Source organism: Hyperolius riggenbachi, chromosome 1 (genome assembly GCF_040937935.1).
Source record: "Hyperolius riggenbachi isolate aHypRig1 chromosome 1, aHypRig1.pri, whole genome shotgun sequence".
In the NCBI taxonomy this organism is placed as follows: domain Eukaryota; kingdom Metazoa; phylum Chordata; class Amphibia; order Anura; family Hyperoliidae; genus Hyperolius; species Hyperolius riggenbachi.
In genome coordinates, this window is record NC_090646.1 from 206671679 (window position 1) to 206685265 (window position 13587).

Genomic DNA, 13587 nt, shown 5'->3' on the forward strand with positions numbered 1-13587 from the left:
CTCGCATTATTTCTCCCCATTGCCTTTTCTTAAAAGCTGTGAAAGTAGCACCAAGCAAGTTAGATATTCTAAATTGAAATCCTTTGCATAGGAATAGGGTTAGTGTTAGGCATAAAAAGGCTAAGCAGTTCCAGAGGGTCTCATTACAGGCTAGCTACTCTGGGGTACACTTCAGCAGTATTGAGTGCATCATTTTCCTAACAACTACCGGTAAATCTCTAGCTACCCAAAAATGGAAGCTGTGGAAGTACATTGTGAGCTATGAGCTGCTGAGTATTCTCGAAGCAATTGACTAACTAACACAATAGCTAATGCCTTTCATTGGCTAGAGCAGCTTTCACTTCCTGTGCGAGCAGAAGTTTCCATGGTAGGAGAATTCTCAGAGCTAGTGTCAGGTGACCTACTAACTGCAGATGAGAAGGGACTGCTGCTGTGTGTTTTTAAGACACTACAAGTAATTTTAAGAACAAATCCTTGTGACGAATGAGTGCCACACCTCAGACGTCTGATTATTGGTGATCTGCGGAATCACCAAGAATGCAGACGCTATACCCGATTATGTGTGATCCGCAGAATCACCAATAATGCCAGTATAGCAAGACTGAGAGCAGAGTGTGTAGTGATTGGTGTAACCGTCACTATAATGCTTTAAAGTGACCTCACCAGAGGGGCTGGTGAGGTATAAACAGTACACTGCGTGTGTACTAACGGACAACCTCCAGCAAGCTGGGGAAACAATACTGAAGAGACTGAATCTCTCAAGGAGCGGGTTATTCAGACTATACTGCAGGCAAATGAACACCCAAGGTGCGGGTGAGTCATACTGAACTGCAGCCTACGAGATACAGTAATGCTAAAACAACAGGTACCTAATGAGCAGGTAATTAGGACTAACTATATCCAAGCAGAGCTGCTTAACCAGTGGAGCTGGCGCAGTTAACACCTCACCAGTGGCGAGGGCCCACTGGCGAGTAGAATGGCCAGACAGGCAGGGTTCGGCAACACAGAGGTAAGTATCAGTACAGAATCATGAAGCAAGAGAATAGTCGGTAATCAGGCAGAGATTCAGCAACAGGTAGGCAGATAGGCGAAAGTACAGGAACAGAAGACAGGATCAAGGTCAGAGTGATAGCTAAGAGTCATACACAGGAGATCAATACAGAAGCAATAACCTAGTCTGGGTGTGAAATCCGTAGCGTCAACACCCGGTAACTAGTCTAAACAAATAGCAATAACAGAGTAGCAATATCCTAAGCTTGGGGGTGAGGTCCTTGGTCTCAACCCCCTGGAACTGGTCTAAAGTACAACAGAGCAATGAGACAACAATCCTAAACTTGGGGGTGAGGTCCTGGGTCTCAACCCCCTGGGACTAGTCTAAAGCATAACAGAACAATCACACAGCAATCCTAAGCTTGGGGGTGAGGTCCTTGGTCTCAACCCCCTGGAACTGGTCTAAAGCATAACAGAGTAATAGCAATATCCTAAACTAGGTGTGAAATCCTTGGCATCACACCTGGGATCTAATCTGACAGATAACAGAGCAATAGCAATATCCTAATCTAGGTGTGAAATCCTTGGCATCACACCTGGGATCTAATCTGACAGATAAAAGAGCAATAGCAATATCCTAATCTAGGTGTGAAATCCTTGGCATCACACCTTGGATCTAATCTGACAGATAACAGAGCAATAGCAATATCCTAATCTAAAGGTCTGAGCGCTGACACACAAGCATTCACAACAACAGACCAGGACAGAGTAACAATTCCTGGTTTAAATACTGAAAGCAGATTCAAGCAGCCCCGCTCGAGGGGCTGAGCCAGCCTGCAAGGTAGATTGACAGGTGGAAGTCAGCTGACCACAATGTCAGCTGATCTGTCTCCTCTGCCCATAAAGGTCCTTTTGCTCCATGTGCAGGCGTGTGGATTTAAGCTGCTGTGCAAGAGAGATTCCTGTCCCCCCTGAGTCGGGAAGCGACACCCAGGATGGCGTGGCCGCAGAGGTGACATCAGGTGTGAAAGCAGCTACGCTGCTTTCCCCCACAGAGGTAACGTCTTCGATCGTTACAATCCTATTGTTAAACTGTCCTTAGGTGTTAATTAACATTTTTTTTAAAACCTCTATTATCAAAGAGCACCATTGCCCCTGCCAGGCAGCCATCTTCTTTTCATTTAGCACTTCTTAACAGACACACCTCCAGCTGCTCATCGGACTCCAGTGTACCCCACATTAGCTAGGCTGTACACACCCTGTGTAACTGCTTAGGTTTCACATGCCTAACACTAACCCCATTTCTTAACTCAACCATACCCTCCAGACATCCCGATGCCCTTTCTACACATTACATCAAAGAGTTTGTGTGCTGCAAAAACCAATACTCACATGTATTTTCTTGTCTTTTCAACTTGTGTATTAAGCATTTATCACTGCTACCAAGTGACTGTAACTACTGTAATCAAAAAATGATTGAAAGCACTCCAGATTTGATGATAAACCACAAGAGCAAGAGCAACTGCAATTGTCATAGTTGACTGGGTGGGGGGAGGTATTCTTTAACTGTACAGTACTGAGAATGTGGGGATAAATAATATCTGTATGAGATAATCAGACTTGACTAATAGGACTTTCATGAGGAAGGAAATATGCTGTATAATAATATTACCACAAAAAGGAAGGCAATAGTACATAATAAGAAAAAAAAATATTTTTGCAATAATGGTAAAGTAAAAGGTAATTTACTTTGTTTTGATATTCAAAAATATTATATTCTATGTCCTGCATATATTAAGGATACTTTTCTCACTCTTGTACCGCTTGCTGTGTGGATTCAGTCTGTTTCATAGCTGTCAAATTGTAATTTATTACTTTTAATATTGTAGATTTGTTTCAAGGCCTTCTCTACCCTCTTGAAGCTTTGATTGATGGACCTCTTCAAGCAACTGCCCTCTGCCCCTGGAAGAAGTAGGCATTGACCTATTTATTGCATAGGTTTCCTAGAAATTGTTCTGAGTCACCTTATTTGTAAACCCTCCATTAACCCTTGAATTAGTGTATCATATGACATCGATGTATGCACTTGTAAATGTATATACTAATGGGTGCATGGCATAAGTGGCTTTTTTATTATGTTGTTGTGTTAGTGAAATTTTTTTAGCTTTACTTTAGTAAATTTCAGTATACACTTTTCACAAATGTTAGCAATCATTACAAAACATATAATGAAGAAACCCATTCAGGGATTTTACTGCAATACAAAATTGCAAGTCATAATGATCAGCATCTCAGAGATTTTGATTGGTTCCTGAAAACTTCAGCCATTCTTAGACAAGTCAAACTAGTTCCCTTCTTGGGAAGCCAGTAAAAAGGGTGCAAGAGCCCTGAGAGAAAAAAAACAGCGCCTCCTTAGGTACCTATTGTAAAAGCCGGGATTTGTAGCAAAGGAAGTATAGTTGGACACATTTACCATCTTTGCCGCAAATTGCGATGGCTACACTGCAATGCCGCAATCAGCATTTCTGCAAGCCTTGGTGCCCACGATGCTGTCACTGCCACTAATCTGGGGCCTCCCAGCACCGAGATTCAACTTCCTTCCTTCGGCAGCAGGAGAGGGAGGGTTCTGTGTGAGAGTAGGGATAGGTTAAGCTATAGTAAAATATTGGTAAACATGATAAACTGATATTTTACTATCGGAATCCTGCAGTAGAATAGCCTTTCCTAATTGCACTGTCTCTGTAATAAATATTATCTCCTTTCCTCTGTCGTGTCTGTCGGGCTAAGGCTTGAATGTGTGGAATGTGCAGGGCTGCTTGTGATTGGATAGAAGCGATACACACCCTCTGCAGGCCCCCTGCACACTCTGTATGACTCACACACTCTGGTTATGTGAGCCTATTACGAACTGGTTAGTTTGTTTGTAAACACTGCCTAAAACTGTTAATTACAAGCCAGGATTGCAGCAGAGAGTGGCAGAAACAGCACAGAGGGGCACAGGAGAAAATAAGGAATAGAATGGTATGCTTTTTAGTGTAAGAATATTAGAGTACAGATTCTCTTTAAAGTAAAACTAAAGCCTGCTAAAAAAAATAAATTGTGAGATACTTAATTATTCAATACGTACCTATTTACCAATTTAACCTGCAGGATACTACATTAGTAGCTTGGTTATTCAATATGCTTCCCTTAGTGTGAAAAGTACAATGACAAAGTTAAAGGGAAATTCCACTTTCATAAAAAATTTATTTGGTTTATTGCAAATCTTTACACATGATAACACTGTTAAAAAGTATCTTCCCATTGCAATGTGCATTTCAAAAACTATTGTAATTGCAAACTCAAATAGTGCTTCTTTTCAAACATAGAACCTGTCCATGCTGCCTAGAAGCTTCCCATTTCCTTCACAAGTAATTCATTGCACAAAGCAAGATCCATTGTTAATCATTTTCTACATCTGAACGAACTTAGTAATTGACAGGAAGGGAAATGTGGCCGGAAACATGGCATGTGACGTTGCAACTACAAAGAGATCCTGCATCCATCTCCATCGATCGATCCTGTGTGGTGGCATAAGCCCTCGTTTCTGCACCCACTGAATGACAGGATCACTAGGCATCTCCCCGCAGCCCCAAACATGGCCAGACAGGTCCCTGAAGCAATGGTTAAGCTTAAAAAATACTGGCATGGTGTGCAGGAGGACTCCCAAGATGGCACCAATGGCCCAGAGGCAGAAGCGCACAAGCATGTACTGACTCCCTTATCCTTAAACAGATCCTGAAAGCGATAAATAACTGTCAGACCAGCCTCTCCTCAATTACCCAGAAGCTAGATGAGGTTTGGTCTGATGTTTCTCTCCTGTGGCAGGATATGCAGAGCTTACGAGGCAGAGTGACTGAAGCCAAGAGTCAGCTCAGTACTTTGAAGGATGACGTCAGACCAGTCCAGCCTGCCATTAGTGATACCCAGTGTGAGTTGCAGGCCTTCAAAGCATGTCAGAAAGATCTCAAAAATCGTAACAGGAGGCCCTACATGCAGATTGTCTGCATCCTTAAAAGAGCCAAAGGGGCCCCTCCTGAGCAATTTAGAGAAAAGCTACTGGCTGACACTTTTGGTTAGGACACCTTTTTTTATTGTTGAGGAAGCGTATCGGGTGTAAAATTTGAAAATTTTCCCTGAAAATTTTCCCACCTGGGGCCTCTCTGCATACCTTCATCTTAAAATGGTTACATTACTGGAACAGGGATCATGTCCTGCATGCTGTTTGTGACAAAGGTTCTTTTACCTTTGGGAATTCCAAGCTGCATTTTTTTTCCTGGGCTCTGTCCCTATCCATACTCTTATTTGTCTATACGCTGAACCTATCTGGCCTCCCCAATTGATCTACACCCTGGAGTTCATTCGGCCTCCCTGTCACTGGATTGTTTGTCCGCACCACAGAGGCGGCAAGGCACCCGGTCACTGGACACTCAATCTGTACCTCAGGGGTCACTCAGCGTGCCAGAAAAAGTTCAATTAATCAATCTCTAAAATAGAAACTTTAACAAAGGAAAAATGAAAAATTAAACCATGAGGTAAATTCACATCGCTTATCTCACGAATTAACTCTACCTAAAGTGGGTTTCAGAAAATAATAAGATCTCTTTTATTTTTTAAGATGTTATGTTACAGTCTGATGCTACAATCATTTGCATTCATCATTAATTTACACTCAATACACCATAATGAGAAACTAAAAAGAATTTTAGAAAATTGTATAAAATTATGTAAACTAAAAACACTGAAATATCACATTTACATAAGTGCTTAAACATATTGAAACAATGCTTGAACTTTAACTCAGGTGCCTCCCATTTCTTTTGACTGCTGCTGAGATGTTTCTACACTTTTAAGTTTGTTTTAGACTGATATATATACAGGATCTTCTCAAAAAATTAGCACATTGTGATAAAGTTCATTATTTTCTGTAATGTACTGATAAACATTAGACTTTCATATATTTTAGATTCAAATACACACAACTGAAGTAGTTCAAGCCTTTTATTGTTTTAATATTGATGATTTTGGCATACAGCTCATGAAAACCCAAATTTCATATCTCAAAAAATTAGCATATTTCATCCGACCAATAAAAGAAAAGTGTTTTTAAAACAAAAAAGTCAACCTTCAAATAATTATGTTCAGTTATGCACTCAATACTTGGTCGGGAATCCTTTTGCAGAAATGACTGCTTCAATGCGGCGTGGCATGGAGGCAATCAGCCTGTGGCACTGCTCAGATGTTATTGAGGCCCAGGATGCTTCGATAGCGGCCTTAAACTCATGCAGAGTGTTGGGTCTTGCGTCTCTCAACTTTCTCTTCACAATATCCCACAGATTCTCTGTGGGGTTCAGGTCAGGAGAGTTGGCAGGCCAATTGAGCACAGTAATACCATGGTCAGTAAAAAAATTACCAGTGGTTTTGGCACTGTGAGCAGGTGCCAGGTCGTGCTGAAAAATGAAATCTTCATCTCCATAAAGTTTTTTAGCAGATGGAAGCATGAACCCACTTTTGAACCAGAAACAGCTGCAGAAGCGCCTGACCTGGGCTACAGAGAAGCAGCACTGAACTGTTTGCTCAGTGGTCCAAAGTACTTTTTTCGGATGAAAGCAACTTTTACATGTCATTCAGAAATCAAGGTGCCAGAGTCTGGAGGAAGACTGGGGAGAGGGAAATGCCAAAATGCCTGAAGTCCAGTGTCAAGTACCCACAGTCAGTGATGGTCTGGGGTGCCATGTCAGCTGCTGGTGTTGGTCCACTGTGTTTTATCAAGGGCAGGGTCAATGCAGCTAGCTATCAGGTGATTTTGGAGCACTTCATGCTTCCATCTGCTGAAAAGATTTATGGAGATGAAGATTTAATTTTTTCAGCACGGCCTGGCACCTGCTTACAGTGCCAAAACCACTGGTAAATGGTTTACTGACCATGGTATTACTGTGCTCAATTGGCCTGCCAACTCTCCTGACCTGAACCCCATAGAGAATCTGTGGGATATTGTGAAGAGAAAGGTGAGAGACGCAAGATCCAACACTCTGGATGAGCGTACGGCCGCTATGGAAGCATCCTCCTAGGCCTCCTACTTGACACTGGACTTCAGGCATTTTGGCATTTCCCTCTCCCCAGTCTTCCTCCAGACTCTGGCACCTTGATTTCTGAATGACATGTAAAAGTTGCTTTCATCCGAAAAAAGTACTTTGGACCACTGAGCAAACAGTTCAGTGCTGCTTCTCTGTAGCCCAGGTCAGGCGCTTCTGCAGCTGTTCTACGGGCAAATCAACAAGTAAACCACATAGGAGCTCTGACAGGTAAGAAAGTATTTAACCTTGTAACCATCACCGAACGTGGATCCCTTAATCACATATGAACATTCACTGCATGTGAGGCATGGGTATGACCCCAACCTTTTTGAACCCAGAAAAGTCTCAGTCTGTTTTTGTATCGGTGGGGCATGATGAACTGAATCGGTTTCATCCAAATATTAAATTTGAGATTACCCATAGTCGTGAGGAGATTAATTTCTTGGATACCACTGTCAGAAAGCAAGCGGGTTCCCTCACATCAGACTTTTACAAGAAACCAACTGATCGCAACCAACTTCTACGTTTCGAGAGCTTCCACCCACCTGCTGTCTTCCGATCCATAGCGAGGAGTCAGTTACTCCGGGTAGAGAGAATTGTTTCAGATCCTGACCGGATCGACATAAGAAGACAGCAGATGGTTGCTAAGCTCTCGGAACGTGGATACCCAGATACCTTATTACAGGAAGAGGTGACTACAATATTGTCCGGAGAACAGGGAGGGAGGAAGAAAAGTGAATTTGAGGGTCCTCGCCTTCCCTTTGTGTGCCAATTTCATGGACTCTCACAGAGGGTGATGTCCTGTATCAGGCGACATTGGCACATTTTGGGTAGTGCTTACCCTGGAATTCCGGAATTCCGTACACCACCTATTCCTGCCTATAGAAAGAACGAAACTTTAGGTAGTAGATTGGTGAGGGCTGATACCCCACCGATACAAAAACAGACTGAGACTTTTCTGGGTTCAAAAAGGTTGGGGTCATACCCATGCCTCACATGCAGTGAATGTTCATATGTGATTAAGGGATCCACGTTCGGTGATGGTTACAAGGTTAAATACTTTCTTACCTGTCAGAGCTCCTATGTGGTTTACTTGTTGATTTGCCCGTGCGGGCTGCTTTATGTGGGTGAAACCACACAAAAGGTACGGGATCGTATCTCACAACATAGGAGCTCTGTCAGGTCAGTAAGCTCTGACCTCCCAGTTGCCAAACATTGGAGGGAGGCTGGACATAGAGACGTGGACCTGAGATATATGGTTATAGACCATATTCCAAAACCTAGACGTGGGGGTGACAGGATCTTGATGTTAAAACGCCGGGAAGTTATGTGGATTCACAAATTAGGCAGCTTAAGCCCAGGTGGCCTAAATAAAGATTTTGATTTACATTTGTTTTTATAATCTCTCCCTCTCTTAGGGTTATATAAAGAAACTGACTGTTACACTGGTAGAGAGAATATTACTACGTGATTTGGATCATGGACTGATTTATGATAAATGAGATAAGTGTATATGATTGACACTATTTATATTATGTGTTTACCACCACTTGGTGATGTAACTAAGGGGTGGACCCCAGTTTGTCATGATGTCATATCCTGTGGGGCGGGTATATATATGACCATGCATTCATTTGTTGTTTGGCATTGACAAAGGTCGGGGACGACCGAAACTGTTTGCTGATTGAAATTTTGTTTGCTCTGAATAAAGAGCTGTGTGCTGCAACTCCTTGTGCTTTTTTTATATATATATATATATACCCAATAGTGCAGAAAAAAAGCTGACTAGGCAAAGCTATTAAAGAGAATCTGTACTGTAAAATGCTTACAATAGAAAGCATACCATTCTATTCATTATGTTCTACTGGGCCCATCTTTGCTGTTTCTGTCACTCCCTGCTGCAATCCTGGCTTGCAATTGCCAGTTTTAGGCAGTGTTTACAAGCAAAAAACATGGCTGCTAACCAGCATGTGATAGGCTGAGAGAAGCGCAGTCTGTGACTCATACAGAGCCTGGAGGGGGCAGGGAGAGGGTGTGTATAGCTTCTCCCTCTCACAGCAGAGCAGCACATTCGTGCCTGAGCCGACAAAGCTGACAAATGAAAGAAGATTAGATTATATAACATAGATAATACAGCCACTGTGCAACTAGGAAAGGCTGCAGTAAGACAGACCACATTAGAACAGGTATAGGAACTTATAGGATAGAAGAATTAAGGCTGAACATTTTGTTACAGAGTCTCCTTAATAACCATTAATCCAAGAGAAAATATATTCTTTCATATAACAAGTTATATAACTAACGATCCATATTTACATTCTGAAAATGTAATGTACAGTACTGTACATTATTCTTAACCATGAGCCTAAGGATACAGCATATACCCACTCTCTTGGACTCTTACGGCTAATTTGCCTCACCCTGTCACTGAAAAAAACATCTCTTAGGCAATACAAACATTATGAAAATGAATTGAACCCAGGTTCAAGTTTGTTTTCTGAGTTCCATAGAAATTGAGGTCTTTTTTACTTTTTTCGTAAGTACGTTTATTACACAAAGGGATTGCCAAATAGTTAGTTTGATCAAAGAATAACAAGGAAGTTTCTAATCAGTACTCTAAGGGATCTAATTTCCTATGATGTACTATGAATTCTCTGCCATGGATCTTTAAGAAACTTAATTCTCAAAAAAAGATTCCTAAAGATAAATCTCATTATGGGAATAGGAGAAAACAAAAAATTGAGAGAAGGGCAAGAGAGAATAAAAAAATAAAAGCAAGAAAAATATTAGGAGAAGTACAAAAAGAGTAGACTGATGATCAAGAGTTAGAGTGAACCTCCAGACTAAAAATCTACTCAGCAGCACTGAAAAGGCTTGGTGTTTCTTTAACAGTTTCACAGCATTAGAACTTTGTTTTTCTTACAAAAGCCTCATTTTTAGCTGCACAGAAGAAAACTGCCCAGGGCATTTTTCCCCTGATGCTGTGTAAAGCATGATGGGATTTCTAATGTTGTTGTTCTCGTTCTGCTGTTTTGGTGCAATGTTTTTTTTAAATTTTTAATTTGAGATTTGAAGCCTAGTGCGTGTAGCTGGGAGGGGTGATCAGGACACAGGACAGTTGGAACTGTGTCTCATGCTCCCTGTCACCATCTTTTAAACAAAAAAATGGCTGCCCCCATGAAAAAGATGGCTGCCCCCATGAAATCACAAACATTTGTCTATTCTTTTAAACCAGAATGGGTAAGAGATTATAATACCTATCTATTTTAATTAACATAACTAATGTAACCTAATGACAGTATGTTTGTTTAGGCTGAAGTTCCCCTTTAATATCATTTGAAGAAAGCCGCTTAGGGATGTAAGATTCTAACTACTTCAGTACTATCAAAGTGCTTATTCTTCACCAGGGACCATACCTTTTGGGATTTTTCCATGTTTCAAGGACCCGAAAAAAAATAGGTATTGTCCAGAGATGTTTTCACACTTTGATTTGAATTCACTTTTGGTAAATTAAATTGATTGGACATGATTTGAAAATGATCACTCATCTCTATAGAAGACCTAATAGCTGACAACGCATATTAGAACAAAACCAAACCATGAGGTCAAAGGAACTTTTTTTTCATCTCACAATACAGCTTGAGGACCTTAGCAGCCTTTGCATCTTGCAGAGGTCCTGTAGCCCGGGCTTACAAGCTGGGCGAAGCTATTTAAGGTGTCACGCGCCGTGGCTCCGTAGTCCCTGAGAAGTTGCCATAGCAACGAAATGTTAAGCGGAGTTGTGGTGTGACGTCAACACGAAAGCTCGGTCGGATGCGACCGGCGGGATTCGCGCAGGGGTTGTTTTATCCTTTCAAGTGAGCAGTAATAGCACCGATGTGACATTCGTGACATCTGTGACATCTGTGGACACCGGGAAATTAGGTGATTAGGCTAATTAGGCTGTTAGGTGATCCTTAGGTGCTCTATCCACCCTGGCTAAGTGCATTATTTTGCTTTAAGTGATCCCTAATTGCTCATATTGAGTTGTTACTATCCCATGTTGGGAACGCTTATTACTGGAACTTTTTTACGTTTTTGCTGATCATTTTTGCATATACTGTATATGCAACATTTTTAAAACGAATAAAGCCATAAGTAGACTTTTACACAATGAGGAGTCTCCATTTTTATTATTTTTATTATAAACAGCCGGTGATGAACTTGAGTCTCTGAAGGACCAGATGGGAGGTGCCAGAGAGGCTGTGAGGTGGCCAATACCCCAAACGCCATATCGGGCCTTGAAGGCCGCACCATCCGGTGAGTCCCCACCTGACAGGGGCTGTTGTTTTACCCGCTGATTGTTTTATACTGGAAGAAACACAAGCACAAACAGCAGCGTAGCAATTATCTTTATTTATGCTTAAGAGTGGTACACACACTGAATAGCAGCACTTCACACCTGTTTTATGCTCTGCTACTTTGCAGATTTTGCACAAAACTATAACTGACTCACAGCAGGGCCGGGCCGAGGCATAGGCTGGAGAGGCTCCAGCCTCAGGGCGCAGTGTAGGAGGGGGAGCAAAATTCATTCAGCTGTCATTCCTAATTGTGTTTGAAGCAGAAAGAAATAAGAAAAGGGGATACATAGCAGTGACTGCAAGCCAGATAACTAGATATTAAGGTGTTGGGGAGGTTGTGGGCCCTGTGGCGCCTCTTAGTCTAATAGCAATCAGTGTGTGACAGCTGGGGGGGAGGGATGGAGGGGCGCACTTTGGTGTCTCAGCCTTGGGTGCTGGAGGACCTTGTCCCGCCTCTGACTCACAGTATAATTTTGCTGTGGATTGAGGAGTCTCCTATATGAGTGCAGTGTTCCAAGTGTGATTCTTTTCTATATTTTGTATATTGAATACAGCAGCATACTACTGGGTATGTCACTGTGGTGCTTGCACATGGACTTTTGCACGAAACTATAATTGACTTACAGTATAATTTTCCTAAGGATTGAGGAGTCCCCTATATGAACGCAGTGTTCTAAGTATGATTTCATTTTATAGGTCAAAGGAACTGCCTGCAGAGGTGAGAGGCAGGATCGTTGGAAAGCTGCAAACAAAAGAATCTGCTGCACTGAAGGTTTCCAAGAGCTTTTGACATGGAAGAAGTTTAGCACAGCCAGGACTCTTCCAAGAGCTGGTCACCATAACTGCCATCATTTGACAATCCAAGCTTTAATGCAAAGTGGCAAGACAGAAGCTGCTCCACAGGGGAAAAAAAATAAAATAAAATGAAAACTGGCTTGGAGTTGGCAAAAAAAGCACATGCAGGACTTTCAGACTGCGAGATTTTATGATCTAATGAAATCAATATTGAACTATTTAGCCTAAATTCGAAATGTTTTGTCTAAAGCTACATACACACGGGGGACAATTGTCCCCCGTTGCATGCGCGCACGCGAACAGGTAGCGACAGCTCCCTGCCGGCGACAGCTGTCCACATATCTCGCCAGGAAGGCAGAGACGCGGCGGAAGCTGTTTGTGAATGGAGCATGCCCCGGCTGGATGCTCCATTCATTTGCGTAGGTCTCCTGTCGCTAGCCCGCATACTCACGTGGGACTAGCGACAGTTCCGGTGAAGTTGCGGCGACAGCTGTAGCCGGCGATTGAACATGTCAATCGCCTGGCGACAGCTCCGATAGGTGACGGTTTGGGGCACGCACGTCATACACACGGGCGACCTGTCGCCGCAACACGCGCGTGCCACGTGGTTGTGGCGACGGCCGTACCCCGTGTGTATGGGCCTTAAAGGAAATCCGGCTCTACACCTCACCTGCTCAATCCCATCCCACCAGTGAGGCATGGAGGGGCAAAGTACTGTACAGAGATACCTTCAATGAAAACCTAGAGGATTTGCACAGAAGAAACTGTAATTGCTGCCAAAGTCACTTCAACTAAGTAAAGGTTCTGTAAACCTTTATAAAGGATACATCATTTTTTTCTTTTTGATAAATTTACAAAAATGATATAAAATGGTGTTGTCACTTTGTTATTATCAGTGTAGATTAATGATGAGGAAAAAAAATAAATGGTTGAGAAATCGGAGGCACAAAACAAAATTGAAAAATGCCAAGGGGGTCTGATTACTTTCTGAACTTGAAATCATTGTGTTATCTATGAAAACAAGGTTAAAACAAACTACTCCTGATTAAATTAACTGTGATATTAATATTTTAAGTAATGTCCAGCTTGGCGACAAAATGTTAAAAAGGCTTTGTGTAGTTAAAGGACCTCTGGCTCTGTTGCGAAAATCTTAAAATTTAAAATACATGTAAACATACACAAATAAGAAGTACGTTTCTTCCAGAGTAAAATGAGTCACAAATTACTTTTCTCCTATGTTGCTATCACAGTAAGTAGTAGAAATCTGACATTACCGACAGATTTTGGACTAGCCCATATTCTCATGGGAGGTTCTCAGGGTTTTCTTTATTTTTAAAAGCACTAAG

At 42.0% G+C, this 13587-nt stretch overlaps 1 long non-coding RNA gene across 1 annotated transcript; it reads left to right on the forward strand.

The window, feature by feature from the left end:
- Nucleotides 1-1906: 1906 nt before the first annotated feature.
- On the forward strand, nucleotides 1907-12343 carry LOC137547011 (uncharacterized). The gene is made up of 4 exons (XR_011026438.1): nucleotides 1907-2047; nucleotides 2880-2961; nucleotides 11298-11405; nucleotides 12143-12343. It is a non-coding gene; the product is annotated as an uncharacterized lncRNA (long non-coding RNA).
- The last annotated feature ends 1244 nt before the right edge of the window (nucleotides 12344-13587 follow it).